At 38.1% G+C, this 8,233-nt stretch overlaps 2 non-coding genes across 2 annotated transcripts; one reads left to right on the forward strand and one right to left on the reverse strand.

Annotated features, from left to right (window-relative positions):
- Positions 1-2,123: 2,123 nt before the first annotated feature.
- Trnat-agu lies at positions 2,124-2,197 on the reverse strand. Its single transcript has one exon. It is a non-coding gene; the product is annotated as a tRNA-Thr (tRNA).
- A 5,731-nt stretch (positions 2,198-7,928) lies between these two features.
- Positions 7,929-8,003, forward strand: Trnat-agu. Its single transcript has one exon. It is a non-coding gene; the product is annotated as a tRNA-Thr (tRNA).
- The last annotated feature ends 230 nt before the right edge of the window (positions 8,004-8,233 follow it).

The following is an 8,233-nucleotide window of genomic DNA, read 5'->3' on the forward strand; positions in this document are numbered from 1 at the left end:
TATAATGAAATAGTACGGAGGATATACTATCATGATTGCCATGAAAACGAGCGAAATAATATTAAAGCTCACCCACGTCACGGGTAAAGACAAAACAATGCTTTTTAAAAACCTCAGAGTAGGAGTATGGAACGAGGTACCGGGCCGATATTTTGATGAGGTGAGATTAGATGTGTGGTGTGTGTGTTGTGGTGTGTGTGTGTGGGTGTGTGTGTGGTGTTGTGTGTGTGTGTGGTTTGTGTGTGTGTGTGTGTGTGTGTGTGGTGTGTGTGTGTGTGTGTGTGTGTTTTGTCTGAAAATGTTCATCGAGGCAAACCTTCCAAACATGTAATAGTGTTTATTTTGTTAAAAAGGAATTGGTGTCTCTTCAAATATTGAAATTAAAGGTGTTCATCTACAATTATCTTAAATTCATCTTCAAGCTATATTTAAACAAGGGACAAAAATATAAACAAATTACGGTTCATTCCTATACCTATATCATTATGATATAAACTACTACAGGCGAACGACGAAATAAGTCGTACTCCTGATATGCCCGTATGCATTATATTAAACCGTATTCACGACTACCATTTTCACGCTACCGAAACTCCATGCATGCACCTTTACTGATTACAACAGCACATACGACCCCATGGACAAAATGTAAATTTTCCTCTGTTTATGCACTTTAGGTGGGTCTGTATGAAAACTTAATTTAGATTCTTGTCTGATTCTCACAAAGTACAGTAACGAGTGTTTGATAAAGTGTCATGAGTGCCACAATGTATCACAGGGGATAGTGTTTTTGCAACTTAAATTGCTATAAAGGTGCCATATGCAGAAAACACTTGCAAGAGACTATGAGGACTATACTGTTGACACTTCATTCCGTTTGGAAAAGCCAAGTACTGAAGAGGGAGATTTTTTGATTTTTGGTTTATATTAGACCTATTTTCTATTATAGTTAGAAATATCATTTTGGGTAGACTGCACTACACTATAGGTGTCAAAGGTCACACTCATGTAGACATGTACATAACTGATATTCTTATTATATGACATCAATTTTGTAGCTTTTATAATAGTGATTTGTAAGAAATAGTCTACCAGCTCTAAATATTTGCAAATTAAGTAGTCCATAGTCCGACAGCCGTAATCCTTTCAGCACGGTTCTCTGCACCTTAGGAATCGGACATGGGCAGGAAGGGGCTGGGTAAAGATAATTGAAAAGGAGCAGAATTAAACCGTACAAATTACCTGGCCGAGAGCTGAGGTTCAGGGTTGGGGTGATCTACATTGGGCCTCAGGTCTCCGTCTTCTACCCCCTCCCCCTTAGACAACGAGGCAAGGATTGGGGAGGGAGTATTTTCATAATACATTGTCCTTTGGTAAGAATAAGGGGGTAGTAGACTGGATATATATATCATTATATATATATATATATATTCTATTATATATATATCCCAGTTCTAGGGTGGCAAGCCAGCCCAAGTCATGCTGGATCCAAGTCCCGGATACTAGGAGAATGATTACCTAAAAGGTAACACGTCACTCTCCGTGGAAAGGAACTGGGGACCCTACCAACCTATCTCACTCCAAGAGCATCACAACATGAAAAATTACAATTAAGTATCATGCTGTGACCACGGCGGCTCAAACATGAACCTACGTTAAAAAAAAGACTGGATTAGGGAGCGTCAACTTTCCCTTAGCCCAAAATGTCTGTTTTCCCGCATACACAAGGAAAATTACAACTAACTTCTTCCAAGGAATGTCCGAACTCAAGCTTCGGGTTTGTTTGACTAGCGCACAAGCTATGAGTTATAAAAACTTCTTTTCATTATATGAAACCCGTGCGTGATTTGACAAGTTTTTTGACAAATGCCATGCAGCACAACTTGTTGATCTAGATCTTGCCACAGGTAAATTTGTACACGGGTCTTACTATACTTCAAAATAAACAAATTCAAGTGCTGTGCATGCCATCTATTACGTATCACTTAAAACAGAACCCTTACCGACTAGAAAAAGTAACTTCAGTCAAACATGGACTTGTAGCTCATGATGCCACTGGCTTATCATTCCTCTCTCTATTTTTCGTGTTCGTTTCTTAGTAACTTAAGGGAAAACTATGTCTCTGCCTCCAGGAGGATCGAACTCCTGGCCCTCTGGTTTACTAGACCAGCGCTCTAGCCACTGAGCTAATGGAGGCTTCCTTCCTTTGAATAGCACATATGTGGCCAGTGTTTGTAAATGGTATTTGTAATACCAGAACTTTCCAATCTGTCGATACAAATTTCGCCCCGGTTGAATATAACACAGTTTGATATATTTGTTATCTTTCAAATGAATAAACAAGTACTTTTTGCAAAGTTTATGACCATAATCATCCAAAAGCTTTTGAAGGCGTAATATACCTCTTGCTGTTTTGACATTGGAAACAAGTACTTTTATTAAACATTGACTATGCATGAGCTCACCCTCTTTTCTTTTACGTTTTCTGCCTTCAAGGAGGCCTCAACCTCCTGGCCACACACACACACAACACACACACAGCCCTTGTTTGACCACAAAGTGTGAGTGTGGTGTTACCTCATTTGGCCCTCTATGGTTACGGTAGCTTTCATAAAGGACATTTTTTTTCTCTCTCTTTTTTCTTTTCTTTTTTTTATAAATGTTTTTGCATCCAAATTTCGCAGCAAGTGGATATTGTGACACTTATTTTATCTTACTCCCGCACGAACCATTTACTGCTATCTCTTGTATATTGGACCTTACTAATTGTAATCACACCAAAATGGTTAACGCAATGGCCGCGGGTACATGAAGTGACCATTTTTTACCACGATGGCTCCAACAAGTGTTCAGCTATCAAGGCGTCATTAGTAGGTATACGTGTCCTCCCCTAATTTCTCCGATTTCATTAATTTTTCTTGATTTTCCCCAACATCCGATATATATATATATATATCATATATATATATATATATATATATATATATATATATATATAGATACTATAATATAGGTGTGTTGTGTGTGTGTGTGTAATACATAATACTATATTATATATATATATATATATTTAATATCTATATATATATATATATCTGTATTATATATTCCAATTGATATTATCCAAAGTCAAAGAAAAATATTAACAAGTAATATAGATAAGCTAATTTTATCTCGTTGGTGACTAAGACTTCTGAAGTCCTCCAAGAGTAAAAAAAGAAAAAAAAAAAAAAAAAAAAATGCTGGTAACCCATATTACATCACAAAATAGTACCGATAAACATGGACTGTAGCTCGTTTATATCTGTGGCTATTGGTGTATGTCCTACGTTTTTACCTTCTGGTAAAGTTTCCACTATATAAAAGAAAATTATCACTTCCTGCTCCCTAGACCTGCTGTTCTCTGTATTACAAGACTAGCTCTCCTCCTCCTGACCTATAAGGACTTTCTTAGCTTTAAAGAAACATATAAATGTGTGTAAGAGTTTGATGGGCACTTTTTTCAACTTTGGTAATTTTACTTTTGACATGGGTTTAATATTGTTCATCTGTCTAATCTTTGGCTCAATTTAACCCTTGATAAGTCAAGTTTTTGTGAGGTTCCATGTTTTATTGGAGTTCTCGACGCTTATGAAGGTTTTTTAATTCAAATCCGCTCAATTTGCACGAAGTGAATGCTGTTGCAGCCTCTCATATTCGAATCACCAAATATGAAATGATTATGTATTCCTAGATGAGCACGCCAGACATATAAGCTAATAAACATACACGAGCCATAGTCATGATTAATCAATATTCCATGTGGCGCCCTACCCCCTGTACTTCGCTCATTATGGTTTTGAAGTGAACTAAAAGAAATGTCATGTAATTAACTATACATATGTTGAATGAAGAAGATAAAATAGTCTATTGCATATTACCTGTACAAAATTTTAATCAAGCAACTTAAGACCATAATTGGCTGGTTGAAACTTTTCAGGAAGACTTACTTGAAACTCATGACTCAGTAGCTAAAGCCTTCTCTAGTACACCACAGGCAAGGAATTCGATCCTCATGGAACCAGAAAGTGATCATTGTCCTTTATTTTTAAGGAAAAGCCTGAACATGCATGAAATGATAGGAATTAAGAGCTATAATTTGTTCTGTTTATAAAAGATGCTCCCATAGCTCATGTAGCTAAAGTTCTGGTCTAGGAACCATAGGCCATTCCGTTCGACCCTCCTTGCGGGCAGAAAGCTACCGAGATGCAATTCATGTTTACTCATAACTTCTCTCAGTTTATATATTTGCACTCATAATGTTTTGTTTGATTTTGTCAGTATGCAAGAGTTGGCGTGCATAATGAATGAAAAGTAATTATTTATTCTTGACCAATCAGAATTATTTGTCTTGAATTTGTTAAACATTATCTGTGGATGATGTTAAACTATTTACAACGTTGAAAAAATCTAATAAGTAATGTATCTCATTAAAAGAATCAATAACTAAATAATAAAAACAAGTAGTATGCTTTAAAGTATATAATATTGCATAATATTATGCATAAATTAAAGTTAGTTTACAAAATCTTAGGTCTCCTTTTAGAAATCCTTGACCTAAGTTACCATCCTCACTCCCAATATATTTTTTCTTCTCAGTGTATATAGGAGACAATTACATACGTCTTTTTGGTCTGAGAATTATGCACTCATAGGCGACGCGTCAATGGCTTTGGCATCCCTCAACCATGCTTCACTTTAGCCATCATCGGCCTATGAGTCAATCAGTCCTTGTGTGCCCGATTCTCAGCCTTGTTAATATAACTTCCACCTGTCGACTGGGGATGGATGCTGATCACCCCACTGCCAAGGTCCCTCTCTAATCTCTCAGAATTTGTTTTCTAGGGGTATACCTTCATTTCTCCTTCCCTTTATCACAAAGATAACTTCTGAGGTGTTGAACTTGATGTATGGGAAGGATATGAACATCGACAGGGTTGAGTTGAGTGCCAGCTGCCTTGGCACTCCGAGCAGCTCGCTCATTCTCATGGATACCAGCATGCACTGACCCCAACACAGTTATCTTTCTACGTGCTTACATCAGTGCAACGCTAATTATGAACTGAATGTGGTGAGTTTAGGCTCTTGAATCTTACAAGCACTCGATAGTCAGAATATATTACAAAACAGACGGTTCCTAGATCTCTTTGACCTGCTTGCAAATGTTTCTTGCTCTGACAGCTTGTTGGCAACTCATCAACCACCACTGTAACGAGGTCGAGGTACTGGGCCCACTACTTTTTGGGAATGGATGTTTTCTTTCTGGCCGTAGTGACTTCGTGATGTGAAGTGATCAACAGCATCTTGAACACACTGGGAATATTCCCAGATCCCTGTAAAAACAATACTGCAGTCGATCTGAAAAAGAATTCCGTTTGCATGTTTCAATGTCACCATCCTTCTCCCAGTGCTGGAATGCCAGTCACCTCCTCCAAAAGTGTTGGAAATAGGGTCGATTCCATCTAAGTCTTCCCATGACCTAGCAAGTGAAATCCAACTCTGCCCAGGTGGACCAACTGTTTGATTAACATTTGAGATGCCCCCGTTTGAATTTTGAATTGTGGTGTGGTCACGTTCAGAACATGCCGAATGAACTTCATCTATCAGAAAGGTGGTTGCACACCATGCCCATCAAGCAGATTAATGCTTCAGCATGAAATCTTGACCTGCTGATCTGCTACTATAGCGGAACTTAACGAAAAGGAAATTGTAAGTTTATGGTCTAGCCATCAGTAAAAAAAGGCAGAGAGAAATATGATTGACAGTGCAGATCTACCCATGGATCATCTTGGCATATAACAACTATGATAACATTAATAACTTTTAAATACCGTCTGCATGTGTATGCTAGTTAGCCGTGATATATGTTTACCGCTCTTCCATGTACTGCTTCCAAGAGATCGACTTCGACCTCTTTACTAGATCAGCATAGCTGAATATTCGAAGCTTCTTCATGTAGTCTCAGAAACAGCACTTGTGTAAAAGCAACTCTTGCATCACCATTTTTCATGTAGATATTATAGTTTTTACACATTTTAATTTTTGGCTGTAGAATGAATATTCGTGACATTTTCTTCAAACTTTTATTCTATTACGGCCATGTAATCAGCTCTTGAATATTGACTTCATAAACGTATCACCAAAAAGTTCAACACCTGCCTTCGCCTGGGTGCTGTTAACTACAATCACTGAGAACATATTGATTAACATGGACTGTAACAGTGATGTCGTTAGTCTATTGTTTTGTTTCTCTCTACTCTTTCGTGGTAAGCTTCCGCAATAAAATACATAATAACCATTCCCCTGCCTCTAAGAGGATCCAACTCCTGACCTCTGGTTTAACAAAACCAGCGCTCTAGCCACTGAGCTATGGAGCTCCTTTCATGCGACGAATGAAACAATACTTGTGTAATAAGTGTTCGTGGTCCTTTCATCATCCGTCACTTAATCCTGATCACTATTTATGAATTTCGGAGCAAAAACAACGAGGATTACCTATGCTCTCGGCAGGCTTGACAAAGAGCATGGGACACAATCCTTCGTTTTCAGTCCCTCTTTCTGCTGCAGAGTTGAGATTCTGGAACACAAACTGGGAGGCATTTCATGATGTTGGCACGTCTCATACGAAGAAAATGTCTGATGAGGCCCTTCCTCATCTCATCAATATTTCTTTCAAGCAAGTGGCATTCTTCATTTTTTCACTCACTGTAGAACGATGGAATCGTTGAAGGCTGTTATTTTGGCATCCCTACAAAGAAAATATATGTATACAGGCCCATCGTCCATGGGGTGGAGTACAGCGATCATTTCTCCAAGCAAGATCTTCTGTGGCAGTTCTCATGGGTCAGGATTATAGCATGCCTTGCTGAAACCCCTTCCAGAATGAAATTACTCTTTGTATGCTTGGTTGACCCTCCCAGCAATTAGGTTTTCCTTGGTCAAGTAGGTTGATGTTGAACAAGTAATGCTACCTTTATCAACAAGCTATTGTGACAGGTCTGGAGGCAGAATGTTTAAGAACCTAACACAAAGAGTAAAGCAGACGACATAAATTCATGGAAAAATGAGTCCATAGCCCTATGTTTTAATCAGTCCCTTCGTTCTCAGGATAGTGTTTATTGCAAGCACCAGACAAGGAAAGTAACAAACTGCCATACATTCACGTAATATTATAGTCCAAGGAAAAAAACAGATATCACAGTATTTACCGGCAGCAAATCTACATTTACAACCAACGAAAACAGGTACTACCAGTTTTCACCAAATATGATTAGGCCACTATTTCTCGTACACCAGTTCGCTTTTTGCCATTGTAACCACTTTCTGATCATTTTAGAAAGCGAATATCAGAGTTGCCATGCAATCCATACATAATATATAGGAAGTGAACTTTCATGAAATGAGACTTGTTTTGTTATATGCACTGCTCCTTCACCATAGTAATGAAGCCCCCATTATAAAGTGACTAGACGTATTCCAACTCATATAACCAGAGGCCAGGATTTTCGATCCTCCTTGGAGGCAGAAAGTGATCATTGTCATTAATTTATCAGTTTTGACATGAAAGGGTTGTAGGCTTTCATTGCTAGTGGCATAATACATGTAGTGGTGGTGTATTCTTAATGAAAAATTTGGTCTCAGTGGCATACTGACATGACAAGAATTGCACCTAAAACCTTGGCTGTTATGGTTATGAAGTAAATATATAGAAGCTCACATGTACGCCAAAGTCATTAAGATAATTTGATATTTATTTGGATTAAATAAATAAACAGATGTTACAATAGATACCTGTAAATAATTCGTATTAACGACTTTCTTATAGCAGTAACTGCTGTTCGAACACTTGCTATAAACATATGTGGCTGTTTTCCTGCCAATTAAAAGTAGCCTTCATAGCTCTGACAGTGGTAGAGCGCTGGTCTAGTAAACCGAGGTCAGGAGTTCGATTCTCCTTGGAGGCAGAAAGTTATTGGTATAATGAGGTACCGTCCACATACTCCAGTTGCTTATTATGTCCCCCCCCACACCCCACCTATATGCCCCATTTTGTGTTGTCTTGCAATATATAACAAGAGTTTGGCAGCACGCTTGTAAATAGATATTTGGTTTCTCGTTCACCTTGCATCGTGTTCGACACCTGCCCACTATTTAGGGTCAATCAGAATCTGCCTATTAAAGGAAAATCTGTTTA

Source organism: Penaeus monodon, chromosome 14 (assembly GCF_015228065.2).
Source record: "Penaeus monodon isolate SGIC_2016 chromosome 14, NSTDA_Pmon_1, whole genome shotgun sequence".
NCBI classification, from domain to species: Eukaryota; Metazoa; Arthropoda; class Malacostraca; order Decapoda; family Penaeidae; genus Penaeus; species Penaeus monodon.